This window comes from Oryctolagus cuniculus, chromosome 4 (genome assembly GCF_051225735.1).
Source record: "Oryctolagus cuniculus isolate XC-2025 breed Fujian yellow rabbit chromosome 4, ASM5122573v1, whole genome shotgun sequence".
In the NCBI taxonomy this organism is placed as follows: Eukaryota; Metazoa; Chordata; class Mammalia; order Lagomorpha; family Leporidae; genus Oryctolagus; species Oryctolagus cuniculus.
The window spans coordinates 130,303,896-130,322,003 of NC_142870.1; positions in this window are offsets into that span (position 1 = coordinate 130,303,896).

Here is an 18,108-nt window from a genome sequence, read left to right on the forward strand (position 1 = left end):
AAAAAGAAGTTTTGAAAGAAAAAATAATTTGTCAGTAAGCTATACCTCAGAAATGAAGGAGAATTAAAGGCTTCCCATGACCAGCAAAAACGGAAGGAATTCATGAACACCAGACTGACCTTACAAGAGATGCTTAAGGGAATCCCACAGTAAAAGTGAAATGATGATAACTGCTATCATGAAAGTATAAATATAAACAGCAGAGCAAAAACACAAAAGAGAAGAAAATTTTAATGATTCATATTTTATTTTTATTTTTCTGGGCTTCATGTGCTATATATTTAGAGATGTTTACCTGTATTAATTAGGACTATAGTTCTATGATTTTTTCTCTTGTACTCATTATGTTTTTGTAAACAATTTATTTTATTTATTTGAAAGACAGAGTTACAGAGAGAGGTAGAGACAGAAAGAGAGAGAGGTCTTCCTTCCACCGGTTCACTCCCCAAATGGCCACCACAGCTGGAGCTGAGCTGATCTGAAGCCAGGAGCTTCTTCCGGGTCTCCCACATGGGTGCAGGGGCCTGAGGATTTGGTCCACCCTCCACTGCTTTCCCAGGCCATAGCAGAGAGATGGATCGGAAGAGGGACAGCTGGGACTAGAACCGGCACCCATATGGGATGCCAGCACATCAGGCCAGGGCTTTAACTTGTGCTGCACCACAGCTCCAGTCCCACTCATTATTATTATTATTTTTTTTTTTTTCTTGACAGGCAGAGTGGACAGTGAGAGAGAGAGACAGAGAGAAAGATCTTCCTTTGCCATTGGTTCACCCTCCAATGGCCGCCAAGGCTGGTGCGCTGTGGCCGGCGCACCGTGCTGATCCAATGGCAGGAGCCAGGTACTTCTCCTGGTCTCCCATGGGGTGCAGGGCCCAAGTACTTGGGCCATCCTCCACTGCACTCCCTGGCCACAGCAGAGAGCTGGCCTGGAAGAGGGGCAACCGGGACAGAATCCATTGCCCCGACCGGGACTAGAACCCGGTGTGCCAGCGCTGCAAGGCGGAGGATTAGCCTAGTGAGCCGCAGCGCCGGCCAACTCATTATGTTTTGATATCAGGGTTATGCTGGTCTCTTAAAATGAGTTGGAAAGTAATTGAAACTTCTCTATTTTCTGAAATGACATATTCTTATACTGTTATTGCTTTTTAAATGTTATTCAAATTCACCAATAAAACTATTTAGGCTGTTTGTTATCTCTAGGGGAAGGTTTTTTAAAGTGATTTTAATTCCTTAAATACATGCGGGGCTATTCAAAGTTTTTTTCTTTCCATGTCAGTTCTCTGAGTTTGTGCTTTCAATGAAATATGTGCATTTCACATAAGTTGCCAAAATTGTTTGCATAAAAACATTCTTTAAAACTTTTAGCTACCCTGTAATTCAGCAATCCCACTACTGGAAATATATATATATTCAAAAGAAGTTAAATCAGTATGTTAGAGACATCTGTACTCCCATGTTTAGTGCAATACTATTCACGATAGCTAAAATTAGCCAAAATATGGAATCAACCTAAGTATCCATCAACATATGAATGGGTGAAGAAAAAGTGCTATGTATACATAATGGAATACTATTCAGCCATTTAAAAGAGCTGAAATCCTTTCATTTGTGACAACATAGATAAATCTAGAGAACATTATGTTCATTGGCATTAGCGAGGCACAGAAAGACAAACACTGCATGATCTCATTCATGGTGTGGACTCTAAAAATGCTGATCTCATAGAAGTTGAGAGTGGAACAGTGACTGCCAGAGGGTGGGGAAGGGAGAAAGGTGGGGGATTAGGGAGAGGTTAGTTATTATGTAAAATTACAATGAGATAGGAGGAACAAATTCTTGTATTCTGTTGCACAGTGGAGTGACTATAATTAACAGCAATACATTGTATATTTCAGAATAACTAGGAATTTTTCATGTTCTCACCACAAAGAAATGATAAATGATTGAGGTGATGGATATAATAATTACTCTAATTTGATCCTTATACAATGTATACATGTATTGAAACATCACATTACAAACCGTGAATATGTATGTATAATTGCCTGTCAGTACAAAATAAAGTGCTTTCCAAAAAAGTTAAAATAACTTAAAATATGTTAGGTTGAAAATTATAAGACATTATAATTCAGGATCTCAGAGCAGTTTATGCTGAAGATATAAACTCGGGATTCATGTGCATTTAGAAATAAAGTATGAAATGAAGGAGGAGGTATTGTTGAAACAAGTCCCGAGGCTCTAGTCTTTGGTTTAGTACAGAATGAGGAGTTTTCAAAGGAGAAAGAGAAAGCACAGCCAGAGATATGGGAAGAAATACAGGAGATAGTTGAATCTTATAAATTAGTAGAAGACTGTTTCAAAAAGCAGAAAATTGGCCGGCGCCATGGCTCACTAGGCTAATCCTCCACCTTGCAGCGCCAGCACACTGGGTTCTAGCCCTGGTTGGGGCGCCGGATTCTGTCCTGGTTGCCCCTCTTCCAGGCCAGCTCTCTGCTGTGGCCAGGGAGTGCAGTGGAGGATGGTCCAAGTGCTTGGGCCCTGCACCCCATGGGAGACCAGGAGAAGTACCTGGCTCCTGCCATCGGATCAGCGCGGTGCGCCTGCAGCAGCGCGCCAGCAGCAGCGGCCATTGGAGGGTGAACCAATGGCAAAGGAAGACCTTTCTCTCTGTCTCTCTCTCTCTCTCACTGTCCACTCTGCCTGTCAAAAAAAAAAAAAAAGTCAGAAAATTGTCAGGTAGGAAATACAATGAAATATTGTTTTTAATATGAGAGTAATTCACAATTCCAGAAAAAGCTGCCATGTATGAAGTTGTAACATATGGAAATGGACACAAAAACATACAGTTCGCTGGAGAATTTGACTTGCATAGGCTAGAATAGAAATCAGGTAGTTTCAAGTGGATTATGATTGTTATTTTAGAGTTTTTAAGTAAGAGAAATGTGCATTTATGTTGTTAAAGGAAAATATTCAAGTAAGAGGAAATGGATTAATACTCAAGAGGATGAGAAAAAAATAGAGATAATGTAAAAAACTTCCTGGGAGGCAGGGGGTACAGAGGATTTCTCTTAGATTGGAGGTGGGACAGCTTTGTTGTTAGAACAAGACAGAGAGATCCTTAGGTTAGGAGGACAAATATTAGGGAGGTTAGGTGAGTTCCTATTTTCTCTCTAACATAATACAAAAGTCAGCTACTTACAGAAAAACAAACATGGGAAGTTGGAGGCTTAAAGAATGGAGAAAGGTTTGAGAGACACATGGGAAAATACGAGAAAAAGAACCATTTTTTAATGCAGTTAATAACCTTGTTTGAAGTTAATAACCTTGAACTTATAGTGGAATCAATCTGCTCCATTGGCTAATGCTCAGCTGCTTGGATACAGGCCCAGAGAAACAGTTGGATTCACCCATGTATAGAGATGAGACAAATGAAGGCAACAGAGGGACAAGGGAGTCTGGGGGAACAGAGACAGGAGCAGACACATGTATGGCATAGAAGGGAGTGTAGAAACACTGCCCATGAAATCCATGCTGGATAATAAAGGAAGAAGGGGGATGCTTGATGGCTTGGGAGAGTACAGGGAATTGACAGTGATGATGAAGAAGAGCTGCTGTCAGAGCAGTTGAATAAAGCCCTGGAAGAAGAGATTAGAGGCAAGTGGAGGAGTGTGCAGTTAGTCATTTTGGAGGAGCAGCATTACAGGTGGTGACTGCGGGAGTTGGTGGCTGACATTACTGAGGATGAAAGGAAAGAAAGCACCTGCGTGGCCATGGTACTGGACAAGCTATGCATCTGGACATCGCTGTTATCCAGACTCATGAAGGCTTGCGTGTAAAGGTCAGGCAGCTGACCTGCCCTATGGAATGGTGGGCTCGTTGCCTATTGCCAATGTACATAATGAATGAGAGGAGTCCTGTTAGATAACAGTAAGAACTGTGCTGGGTAGAGCAGAATATCGAAACAGCAAGAGTACAAAGGAGCAAGATTTTAACAAGAGAGGGAAATGCAACATGAGAGACTAAGACAGACACTGTTTGTTCTCTACCTGATATCTTTTATCTCGTTCTTCCTTATTAAAAAATTCTGATTTTGTTTAGGGGTACAATAGGCCAGCTAAACCTATCTAGCTTCCTAGGTTTTCTAGCATCTAGAGATGGCCATGTGGCACATTTCTAGCCAAGGTTACATGGGCTTCATTTCACCAGAGGTTCTGATTGTCTTTGCTTTCATGATACAGGCATCAACTCTTAGCTTATTCTCTCTTGCTTGGAATTCAGACATGATGACTGTGCTGTATTATGACCAAGAGGTTATAAATATAGCAAAAATGCAAAGATAATCACAGACATTGGAATCCTGATTTTGATTGTCCGCTGAACCGGTACCAATAGTCTTCTACATCCAAATGTCAAATTGTGTAAAAATAATGAACTTTACTTAACAATGCCCGTGTTAGATAACTTTTCTATTATGTATAATTTATTATACTCCCATAGGGATACCAGCTTTTGTTGTTGAACCGAAATACAACAAGAAAGAATATGAAAAAAATAGTTGCCACACAACAGGGCTGCAGAAAAAATAATGCCTTCAGGGAAGAGGCCAGTTTTGGCGAGGTAGGAGATAAGGGAGTGTTAGTGAAGAAATTATACAGGTATGGAAGTTTGCTGGTTATGGAGAAAGGATTCTAGAGACCACAGTGGAAGAGCATAGGGATGGAGGGAGGGAAGGCTGAGACAGAATTATAATACAAAACCTCATGAGAATGATAGTGTGGAGGTCAATCAATTGGCTATGTGGGCATGGAGGCAGAGGTCACACTTTGGACCTTAACGAAAGCAAGTCTAATGAGAGGTATGACGGGTTTGCTGTCCAAGTCTCTTCAAGGGCAGAACTTAGTTATCTTCCCACAGGGATTACCAGGTTGTACCAGTGGGGCCATCATCTATCCACATCCTTGGTTAGGAAAGAAAGGAGAAATATCATCCCTTTGGCCTCTCTAGAGAATCAATATCAAGTTCAAAGCTGCATAATGAAACCTAGCAATTTCTTTGAATTCCCTCCAAGCCTCTCCAGGGGCAGGAGTAGGAAGCAGCCCTGGGGAGGAGGAGAGACTGAAGTCCACAGGGTTTGCTAGGCCAAGGGGAAGGAGGCATTTTGTCCTCTCCTCTGGTAATTAGCCCACAAGGGCTGTTACCTTCCCAAGGAGGCCGGTGTTTCCCTCCACCCTGGGCCCTCATAGTCCCAAAGCAGAGTGACAGCCGTGTGCCTGCTAGATCATCCACGTTTCCATAGCAACAGGCTTGCCCCTGGAGCCGTGGGTTCATGGCAAAATGATCAGACCTCTCTTAAAGGTAGCTGATGTGGGTTTGACCAAGAATACAGGTCAGGTAGGTGTACTTTAAGGGCTGGAATTAAGAATCTTGGGGTGGGAATTTTATTCCAAATGGTCAAAAGCCTAAAGCGTCTGAGAATGAGCTAAATCCAACCAGCCAGGGGTCAAAAGAGAAGAAGCAGAATTCAGTCATTGTGTCTAAGGGATATCCCTGCAAGGCATTTTGTGGAGAGGGAGAAAGGCAAGGCAGGGAGGATAGAGAGGTAAGGGAAGAATTCAAAGCAAAGGTGGAAGGGGTATCTGTGATTTCTTCTCCCTGCCTGGTGGTTACATGGCGTGGGAGCTGACTGCATTAATATTCAGGGACTCTGAGTGGGCACTGGCTGCCTCCAACTCTGTTCAGCCATGGATTCCTTACTTTCAACCCCCATTCTTGCTTGAGTCATCAAAAACCAATTCTGATGATATGTTAGGACTGCGTTCTGATTTCTCACTTAATCCTTCTTTTTGGATAGAGTTCTCAGCATCTGTCTGTGGGCCCACAAAGCTGCAAACACCTTGCTAATGTCTGACTAATCTCTACAACCAGACACAGTGCCTGGTTTGTGCCATGGATATTAGCTGAGACTAGAAGACACAGCCCTCTGAACTGGGACCTGGTGGGATATCACCCCACAAGAAAAGTCTTTGAGAGTTTATCACTGCATTTCCAATGTTAGCACAGAGCTAGTCACATAGCAGGATCTTAACACATATTTATTGAATGATTGAAGGAATGGGTCATTGACAACCTTCCTAGCCCTCACCTACTCCAGGCAAGAGCATGCCAGAGGCACTGGTTCTGGTTTTATTGTATGAATCCTCCTAGAACCAAGCCCTTATACCCACTTGTCACTGAGAGTATCGGAGATTTCTGGTGTCATCCATCCGAGGGGATCCTTGACCATCATTGCCAGCCTGGGGTAGGACAAGATTTCAAATGTCCTTTTAGCCTCTGTACTGATAGGTTCCGTATTGCCTCCTTGGGGAAACACACCCTGATCTCTGTCTCAGCCTCTTTGTCTCTGTCCATGGACTGATAACTTGCCATCCTTCACATTCAAGGCCTGTGGACTCTAGGAGAGCTGCATCAGTACTGTGTGGCCCAGAGGGTCCCCCAGCTGCAATAGCCTAGGAGTAAAAGGATTCCAAATGGGAAAATATAGAGTTTATCCCCAATACACTATCTAAAATAGTGTTTGTACACACCGCAGTTTTTCTTTTCTCTTTTTCTATTTCTTTATTTGACAGCAGGAAGAATGAGAGAGAGAGCGAGAGTGAGCAAGAGGTCGTCCATCTGCTGTTTTAGTCCTCAAATATTTGCAATGGCTCGGGCTGGTCCTGGCCAAAGCCAGGAGCCCAGAACTCCATCTGGGTCCCCTACATGGGTGGCAGAGGTCCAAGGTGAGCCATCTTCTGCTCTTTCCAGAAGCATTTGCATGGAGCCGGATCAGAAGTGGAGCAGGTAGAACTCAAAAAGGTGCTCTGGCATTCTGATACGGGATGCCAATGTCACAAACAGGGCTTGACCCACTGTGCCACAATGCTCACCTCACATTAATTTTTATTTTTAATAGCAGTTATCATTGTTTGAGATTACTTATATACTTGTTAAATTATTGTTTTGCTAGTCTCTTTCATTGGAGTATAAGTTCCCTGATGTCAAGGACTTTGCCCAATTTGTTTACTGAATAGTAGGTGTCCAGTAGCTACTGAGAAGATGCTTGATTTTTCTGGATGTCATCAGAGTAGGCCCCTTGTGTATGTAGGTCCCCAGTTCTGCTGTGTGGGATGCTCATCTTCCCCTTCACTGACTCTGTCTTTCCACAGCCATGGGTACAGTCATCACCACTGAAGTTCACATTGCCAAGGCACTGGTGTTTCCTTTGCTATCAAAGTCTCCAGTGCCACCCCCACCCATATCTGCCCAAACCACACTGTACTGAGGCTGTTCACCTGGGCCCAAGCCTGCCTTCCCAACACTGATAACACACCAGTGTGAAGATGCTTGGCTGTGCTCCCCACTGAAGAGGAGGCATTCTCTGTCCCCACCCTTCCTGTTACCCACATCCCAACACAAGACTGCCTTACGCTTCCAGATACTTTTTGCAAAAATAACTCTTTCTGTTCTTTGTAGTCAGCCCACTTGCCCAGGATTCTAGCATCAGCCTAGGTCAGTGACAGCTGGGTGCTATACCCAGGCTTCAGTATTGGACCGAGCATGGGTTCAGTGTCCCTTCTTCCCCATATGGCATAACTGCCAAGGTCCCTCAAATTTCTCTTTTCAATAGTCCCTAGAAAAGTCTTTGCTTCCAGCTGTGTCCCTGCATAAGCTAACATTTCTGAATCCCCCCGTAAGCACAGTCAGAACAGCAGTCAGAGAGTCACAACACAAGGAGTTTGCAAGTGATCTGGCGGGTGATGAGAAGCAAATGAAGGCACTTGATGCACCAGTGCCATAGGAATAGCTTTTGTTGATGATGTGAATTGTCGCTCCCCCTCTTCATGGAGGAACGACACAGGACCCTGCGCTGTTCTTTCGTCTGCTCGGCCCTCCCCGGGTTTGCTGCTGGTTCTTCCCGGGTTGGCTACTATCCCTTCCACCTCCGTGGAAGGGCAGTTCCCCCTGGCCACATTCCCCACTTCCGCAGGGGAGCGGCACACCGCCGGCCGGCTTTCTCGGGGGCTGCACGGGTTCCCTTAGATGTTCCCCATAGATGTTCCCAGTGCATGCCGTCTCTCTCCTCCTTTATAGTCCTCCTCCGCCAATCCTAACTCGGCTGCCCACACGCCGAGTACGTTGCTCTCCTCCAATCAGGAGCAAGTCCTACAGTTCCTTGGTTGAACTGGAGGCAGCTGTGTAGAAGCCTCTTTCTTCTCTCCCAGCGCCATATTGTGGGAGAGCAGATGCATAGAATAAGTCTTAATTCCAGTAACAATATAGTCCGAGTTGCTCCCCACAGTGAATGATGCCTTTGGTCATTGTAACTCACTCTCCAAGGCTCTGATGGCACAGAATTCCACTTCCCTCCTACATTTCTTTGGGAATTCATTTCCCTCTGCATATTTCTGACTTTCAAGGCACACAGTAGGTGTGGTGGTTAATTTTATGTGTCAATATGACCAGATCGTGGAGTGCGCAGATATTTGCCCATTAGTTTTGGATGTAACTGTGAGGACATTTCTAGATGAGATTGCTCTGCCCAGTGTGGGTAAGCATCATCCAATCCACTGAAGACCTGAAAAGATAAAAGGCAAATACTTTTCTTTATGAAGGACTATCTTCCAGCTGGGACATACAACTCAGACTGAAGCTATACCACAGCTGAGACCACGTCCTTACTTGGTTCCTCACCCTGCCCTAACCCTCTAACTCCTTGCCTTGCTCTGAAGAGTACTCCCTCAATCAATTTTGTGCCCCCCCCCAACCATTTCTCAGATTCTGCTAGGGAACCTGATCAAGAGTGTGCTGTCCATATCTCCATTTATGGTGAGGAAACACTGGTAGGGAGGCTAAGGAACTTCCCCAGGAGCCCCCTTGACCACACAGGAAACTGGCTCTGAACCCAGAGAGTCTGAACCCATATTCTTTACCACTGCCCTTGATAAGTGTCAAATTGTCATGTGCCAATAAAACCTATGTCTCAGTAAACTTCAGTTACAACCTCCTTGCTCAGATGCCCAGTATCAAAATTAACCAGATACGATCCTGGTGATTCTAGGAGTCTACAAATTCATGGAAATGACCAACATAGTCACTAGGGGTGATAGGCATACACATACATGCACACACGCACCCACACACTGTATTATATATGTATAATATCTCTCTATATACACATACAGTCCCAGACACATACAAGTCTACATACACAAACCCACACACCCACATCCACACTTACAGACCACACAATATGTATGTACATACACACATATATACATGCACATTTGTGTTGCCTTCTTAGAGTGGAATCCCATACAGTTGTTAAAAAAGAATGTGAGCAACCTTGTGTTTAAGGAATGTTTTGGAAATGGAAGAAATAAAATAATCCCAACAGTTTGCATATTTTAATCACATACACCTATTTCTTTAATATCAATGACATTTTAAAAGTTTTTCCTTTTAAAAATATTTATTTTATTTGTTTGAAAGGCAGAGATACAGAGTGTATCTGGTTCACTCTCCAAATGCCTGCAATGGCTGGCGCTGGGGCTGGGGCTGGGCCAGGCAGCAGGCAGCAGCCCAAGAGCTTCTTGGTCTCCCACATACGTGCAGGGACCATCTTCTGCTGCTTTCCCAAACGCATAAGCAGGGAGCAGGATTGGAAGCAGAGCAGCCAGGACTCGAACCAGGATGTTGGCACTGCAAACAACACCCTAACCCATTACTCCACAATGCTGGCCCCTTTTTCCTTCATTATGCTTCCATTTAGTGGGAAGTTTAAAAACACATAGATAAATACATAAAACCTGATATATATTAATACTTTAAAGGTATTTATGTATCTCAGAACATAATAATGGTGCACCTGTAAGGCCAGCCTTGCCTGAGAAGTAAAACAATGTAAAATGGCAGATCATTTATGATAGTAATAATATGAAGACTAAATCTTGGCTATTCATTGGTTCTCTTTGTTATTCATTATTAAGGTATGTTCTCTAGTTACTGGATTCCCACGGACTGTGTTATAATGTTCCCACTGCCAGCCTTCCAGAGCTGCCATGCTTTATTTTCTGATTCTGCAGCATCTGCTGCTAGTCAGAGTGTTGGGGCCTTGAGGCCTGAACCGAGGCAAAACGAACACTCGACTGGAGTCCTGGGTTTGAATCACTGCTTTATAACTTATTGACGTCACCTTGTACAGGTCAGGTCTTTGAGCTTCTGTGTCTCATCTGAATAAATGGAGGAAAGTGTTTACAGGATGTCGTGAAGACTAAATAGGGTGACACTTGGATAGCATCCAGCCCAACACCCGGGAAGACGGAAATAAAGAATGGGTAAATTTATAGCTAAAACCCAGCAAAGGGTAGGGGACTTTCTGCAGGAGTGCCTGACTAATAATGGGGCTCAGCAACCACAAGCAGCCAATGAGAAGGAACCTCAGACACGCCTTCACCTACATTGACCAATTAATGCTGCCATACTTGTCTAAGTTTTGTCATATTGTCGTACAGTTATTATTATGAATGGTGGTGATGGTAGTAGTGAAAATTTTCCTGGAGGATCTAAATCCTAGACATCATGTCAGTTTACCCCTTAAAAATACTGATTACGTGTCTGCTAATGGTAAAGCCACAGTAAAAGGATAAAATTCAGGAAACCTAACTGTGAACCACAGTTTATATTCAGATCTTCCAACTGTCTCAGTCATATGCTTCAGGAATTTTTTTTTTCCAATCAAGAATCACATATAGTGGTCATCTACTTGATTTTTTTTTTTTTTGGTGGGGTAGGGGAGGTCCTATATGAGAAATCTTTGTATTCTGATATCACAAAGATTTCCTCTGTTTTCCTTTAAAAGGTTTATAGTCTTAGCTCTTATTTTAAAGCCTATAAATGGATTATTCCTTTACTCTGTGGGCTACAACCTATTAACATGATTGTTTAGCATCCTATTGTCCCAGTTTGAACAGTAGGAGCCCCTCACCCAACACCCATATCCTTTTGATGGACTCCTGAATTTTTTTTAGCACGTCTTTATTTCCTAGCACACCAAGATGTTCTAGGCTCATCTTGTACTTCAACTGCTCTATCTCTGCAATCAGCCACTTTTTACCATGAATCTTCATCCAATATGAAGCACGTGAAATTTGAAAACCAAGATCTGGCACTAAGTTCCTTATTGCTAGTGGGCTATTACTACTTCTAGGTTGTTTTGGTGAACAGAGCTAGGAAATCTTTCTGTGTCTGTATCTGTCCTGATTATTCTAATCCCAATGCAATGAATACCTCAGAATCATTTTTTGTCTTCTCTAATTTATATTTGTATCTGTCTATCCCACACCTCCATCCCATCATATGAACTCTGGCTCCCAACACACCCTGTATTTACTCATTTGCTTAATTCTACAATACACAAAACAGGGTCAGAATTGCTGTAAACATTATCTAGGGGAAACAAACCTACCAGAGTTGAGGTGTTGTTGCTGTTTCGTTTTTTAGTTTTCAGGTTTTTTTTTTTTTTTTTTTTTTGGCTATCGTTGTTTGTTTTTAGATGGAGGGTATTTAGTCAAAGTATTATATCCAAATGTCACTTAGATTAATTTTTTCTTTTTCTCTCCTGTGGTCATATTAGTAATTTGAAACATAGGTAATTGGTTTTTGTTTGCATTCAACTTTTATTTTTCTCACACTTATTAAGTTGCATTAACATAAAACACATTTTAAAAACCATACAAGCAGCCACACTCAGAAGTATCTAATTCCTCTTGTATTCCTTCCATTCTATTCCTACCCATCATCTTTAGGTAACCAATGTTATTAATTCTGGTTCATCCTTTCTGTGTTTCTTTTTGAAGCAATAAGCTTTCTTACTTGTATGGCATACTATATATATACTCCTTTGTACTTTGCTTTTTCCACTTAATAACATACCCTGAAAGTCACTCCGTATCAATTCGTAGAGATCTAATTCGTTTTCCTCGCTGCAGAGCACTCCATTGTGTGGCTATCATAGTTTATTAAACAAATCTCCATGCTAGGGGATTTAGGTGGTTTATATTTTCTCGAGGTTGCAAATAATGCTCCAATAGCCTTCAGCATGGGTATTTTTGATTGTTAGAGGTAGTATCAGTCGGGAGACAGAAACCACACAATAATTAAAATAGGGAAACTTTCATATCACAGTTATTAGGCTATGATAGGAGAAAAGCATAAAGATATAAAAAGAACGCTAAAGTAGGACTGGCACACTTTTGTCATGGGAGAGGTAGTAAATAGTGTGGGTTTCTGAGGCCATACTGTCTTTGTGACAGCTACTACATACTCTATAGACAATATGAGGGGCATTCAAAAAGTTCATGGAAATGTATAGTGTGAAAAACTATATATGAATTTCAAAAATTATTGCACCAAAATAAATGTATCTTTTTAAAAATTTTTATTCATTGATTATTTTATTGTGCTTGAAGGAATGCAAGACAAACGAGATCACCCATCCATGGTTCACTCCCCAAATTTCCACAGTGGCCAGAGCTGGGCCAGCCAGGAGGTGAGAACTGAATCCAGTTTTCTCGTTTGGCTGGCAAGGAACCAGACATTTGGGCCATCACCACTGCCTCCCAGGGTATGAGTTAGCAAGAAGCTGGTATTAGGAGAACTTGGGACTTGTATCCAGGCACTCTGATATGGGATGCAGGCATACCAAACAGCATCTTTTTTTTTTAAACTTTTATTTAATGAATATAGATTTCCAAATTACAGCTTATGGATTACATTGGCTCCCCCCCCCCCCGCCCCAATGACTTCCCTCCCACCCGCAACCCTCCCCTTTCCCGCTCTCTCTCCCCTTCCATTCTTATCAAGATTCATTTTCAATTTTCTTTATATTCAGATCAGTTTAGTATACATTAAGTAAAGATTTCAACAGTTTGCACCCACATAGAAACACAAAGTGAAAAATACTGTTTGAGTACTCGTTATAGCATTAAATCACAATGTACAGCACATTAAGGACAGAGATCCTACATGAGGAGTAAGTGCACAGTGACTCCTGTTGTTGACTTTACAAATTGACACTCCTGTTTACGGCATCAGTAATCTCCCTATGCTCCAGTCATGAGTTTCCAAGGCTATGGAAGCCTTTTGAGTTCACCGACTCTTATCTTATTTAGACAAGGTCGTAGTCAAAGTGGAAGTTCTCTCTTCCCTTCAGAGAAAGGTACCAAACAGCATCTTAAGTGCTATACTAAACTTATCTTTTGAGGTATACTTAAATAAATGGGCCTGCGTCCCCATAACATTTTATGGTCTGAACCGTGGTTATGATGCCTCTTGGAACACCAGCATTGCATATTAGAGCACCTGGGCTCCAGTCCTGGCTCTCCTTCTAATTCCATCTTTCTGTTAATGCTCACCCTAGGAGGCAGTAGTGATGGCTTGAGTAGTTGGTTCCCCGCCACCCACATGGGGGATCAGAATTGAGTTCCAGGCTCCTGGCTTTAGCCTGGCCCAGTCTCAGCTGTTACAGGCATTGATAAATTGAATCAATGGATGGAAGATCTCTTTCTGTCTGTCTGTGTTCTCTATACCTTTAAAATAAAAGCAAATAAAATTCAAAATTTTTAAATTTTAAAAACAGGTAGTGAGCTGGATTTGATCAACTGACCATAGTTTGTCAACTCCTGCTCCAAAGAATGTACTGGAACTGAAAGGAAATCCTCCAGACTGCACAAAACTGGAAGGGGAAGCTCTACTTTTCCAATGAGTTAAAATCCAGTGGGAGAAGGTATAGTTGCTGCCTACTGGAGAGTCAAGAGTTTGCTGGTTCCCTGGGTCAAAGATTTCAGGAATTGCCAAGTAAGCAGGAAACTTCTGCCCACCGGCACACCAGTAGTCTTGGAGCTCTTGCTGTCCCTACAGAGGAGCCCACAACATGTGCTTCCCTAGGCCTGGGCTGCGAAGTCTCTGAGGCATTGGGCCTTGTGATACTACCTGCTCCTTTTATACCAGCGCGGGACTGAGCAGCAGAGCAGGAACTGTGCAGGAAAAATGCCCACAGCAGGAGAAACTGCCCCCTCCCCCTTCCAGTGTCCTCCAGCGCCCTCTACCGATGAAGCTGGTGTTGGAGTTCTCTGTTAAGGAGAAATGCTTCAAGAGCCCAGTCCTTTACTGCAGAGCAGGTACTGAAGGGTAAAGTCAAAGCTGGAAGCTTCCTAGGGAAGGTTACTAACATTGGATTTGTGGCTGAAAGAATCAGTAACTTCGTTTTTACACTTGGGTGAACGCATTTCCATAGGTACTTATAGCGGTTCGCATTCTCAGAGCCTATGTGTTAGAGTGCCATCTTATCCTACAGCCTTACCAACAGGGTGTTGCTCAACTTTTACTTCCGTCAATAGGATCGTTGTGAAATCCTGTCCCCCTCACTTGCAGACTTAGACTACATTTCTTTCACTACAGGTAAAGCTGGACATCTTTTCATCTCTTAGGACTCCTTTGTGTGTGATAAACTTCTCATGTCTTCTACCCATTTTTATATAAATTATACTGCTTGACCAGCTTAAATCAAGAACAAAAATTCAGGGAAGCAAGATCTGAAAATTACTTATGAAGAAATAGTTTTGTAGGACTTTTTGTTGTTTTCTCCTAGTTAGACAACAGAGTCCAGTTCATGGAAGTTCATTTCATTTCAATATATTTACTGAGAATTTCCTTTGGTCCAAGCATGAGAATTACAGAGTAAGACACAGTACTGCATCTCAGTGGGAAAACAGACATGTCAAGTCATTTGGGATACAACAAATGTACTGATTAATTAGGAGACATGTGGACTTCAGTCTACATTCTGACACTGCCATTTCAACAATAGCTGTGTTAATATCTGATGAGTCGGCTGGCGCCTCGGCTCACTAGGTTAATCCTCTGCCTTGCGGCGCCGGCACACCGGGTTCTAGTCCCAGTCGGGGCACCGGGTTCTGTCCCAGTTGCCCCTCTTCCAGGACAGCTCTCTGCTGTGGCCAGGGAGTGCAGTGGAGGATGGCCCAAGTGCTTGGGCCCTGCACCCCATGGGAGACCAGGATAAGTACCTGGCTCCTGCCATCGGATCAGTGTGGTGCGCCGGCCGCAGCGCGCTGGCCATGGCAGCCATTGGAGGGTGAACCAACGGCAAAAGGAAGACCTTTCTCTCTGTCTCTCTCTCTCACTGTCCACTCTGCCTGTCAAAAAAAAAAAAATATATATATATATATATCTGATGAGTCATTTCTATCTTTGTGCCTCAGTTTAAGGTAAAGATAACATACATCTCACAGAGCTATTATAAGAACTACACGAGGTATTATTTTTGTAAGAACTACAGTAGGTATAACTACATACTGTCATACATTGTACAACATAGCAATTGACAGCTAATAATAATGATAAATAAAAATGAATAGTGACAAAATGTCATGGGAATTTACAAAATGCTATAGTCATATGTATGATGTTAGCTCAAAAAGGTGGTGGGAAATGGAATTAAAGGGACTGGTGCTGTGATGTAAAAGCTAAGCCTCTGCCTGCAGCGCCAGCATCCTATAAGGGCACCACTTTGTGTCCCGGCTGCTCCTCTTCTGATCAGCTCTCTGCTATGGCCTGGGAAAGCAGAAGATGCCCAAATGCTTGGGCCCCAGCACCCACATGGGAGACTCAGAAGAAGCTCCTGGCCCCTGGCTTTGGATTGGCCAAGCTCCGGCCATTGTGGCCATTTGGGGAGTGAACCAGCTGATGAAAGACCTTTCTCTCTGTCTCTCCCTCTCCCTGTCTATAACCAAATAAATAAAAAAAAATTTTTTTAAATTTTTTGACAGGCAGAGTGGACAGTGTGAGAGAGAGACAGAGAGAAAGGTCTTCCTTTGCCGTTGGTTCACCCTCCAATGGCCGCCGCAGCCAGCGCACTGCGGCCAGTGCACTGCGCTGATGCGAAGGCAGGAGCCAGGTGCTTCTCCCTGGTCTCCCACGCGGGTGCAGGGCCCAAGCACTTGGGCCATCCTCCACTGCACTCCCGGGCCACAGCAGAGAGCTGTCCTGGAAGAGGGGCAACTGGGACAGAATCTGGCGCCCCAACCGGGACTAGAACCCTGTATGCTGGCGCCGCAAGGCGGAGAATTAGCCTAGTGAGCCACGGCGCCGGCCCCAAATAAATAAAATATTAAAAAAAGAAAATGTAATTGAAAAGTCAGTTTATTTTGTAGCAATAAAATTTGAAATCTATATGTATAGAAGTCTTTAAAAAGTTCATGGAGGAGATCCAAGATGGCTGAATAGGCGGGGGGGGGGGGGGGGGGATGAGTGCTGATTTTGACCAGGGAAGATAACAGAAGAAAAGCAGAGGGGGTGCCTTCCCAAGGGAGAGTTGGAAAGAAGTTGGCAGTGGAAATTCTACAGAAAGAAGAGAGAGGCCATGGAGCAGTGTGGATAGTACAAATAGGCAACAGCAAGCAGGGATATTACCATCTTCTGGGAGCAAGGTGAGAGCAGACTGTTAGATTTCCTGACTGAGAACCCTGCAGACTATGCTGACTTTGAGTCCAGTCTGGAGCACTTTTGGGGAAAGGGTGCCCACTTAATCCTGTGAAGTGAGAATACATTTCTTTCTTCCCATCTCCCCACAAAGGCACCCAGTAACCAGCAGGGAAAAAGCCATCATAATGTGATTACATGCACCTGTGCAACTAGGAGTTTTTTTATCAGAGGGATAAATTCGCATCCTCCACTGACTTTGAATCTGGCCTGGAGGGTTGGCAGGGGACTAGGCACCCACTAAGGAATGTCAGACGCTCCCACTCCCCTACTTTATCAAAGGCTCCCAGGCTCAAACTGCCAAGGCAGAACACCCACAAGCAGCTGGCTCTGGGAACACCTCTGCACTCTCCATGGACAGGGCAGGCTTGTGGGGTTGAAAGTGGATCCCCTGCAACCTGTGACTCTGGGAGCCTTATACACTATGACTGTGGCAATTCTGTGACTTCACTATAGGGCATGGCATATAGCTGAGTTTCTATAATAGTAATAAAAACCTTCCAACAAAGAAAAGCCCAGGACAAGATGGCTTCACAGCTGCATTCTAACAAACATTTAAAGAAGAACTAATTCCAATTCTTCTCAAACTATTGAAAACAATGGAATAGAAGGGAATCCTACCAAACTCCTTTTATGAAGCCAGAGTCACCTTCTTCTAAAACTAGAAAAAAGTACAACAAAGAAAGACAGCTATAGACCAATAATCCTCAACACGATACTGGGCAATCAAATCCAAAAACACATCAGAAATATCATTCACCTGAACCAAATGGGATTTATCCCTGGTATGCAGGGATGGTTCAACATTTGCAAATGAATAAATGTGATATATCACATTAACAAACTGAATAAAAACCATATGGTTATCTCAATAGATGAAGAGAAAGCATTTGATAACATGCAACATATTTTCACAATAAAAACCTTAAGCAAATTGGGTATAGAAGAAACATTCCTCAACACAATCAAGGTAATATATGACAAACTCACAGCCAGCATCATATTGAATGGGGAAAATTTGTAAGCATTTCCACTAAGATATGGAACCAGACAAGAATGCCCACTTTCATCATTGCTATCAAATATAGTTTTGTAAGTTTTAGCCAGAGCCATTAGGCAAGAAAAAGAAATCAAAGGATACAAATTGGAAAGAAGAAAGTCAAATTATCAGTGTTTTCAGATGACAAGATTCTATATATAGGGAGACCAAAAGACTCCACTAAGAGACTATTGGAATCCATAAGACAGTTTGGCTATAGGATATAAAATTAACACACAAAAATCAATAACCTTTGTATACCCAGACAATACAATGGGTGAGCAAGAACTGGGATCAATCCCTTTCACAATAGTAACAAAAATTAAATGCCTTAGAATAAATTTAACCGATGGTGAAAGATCTCTATGATGAAAATCACAAAACATTAAAGAAAGGAAGAGAGGACACCAAAAAATGAAAACATCTTCCATGTTTATGGATTGGAATAATTCATATAATCAAAATGTCCA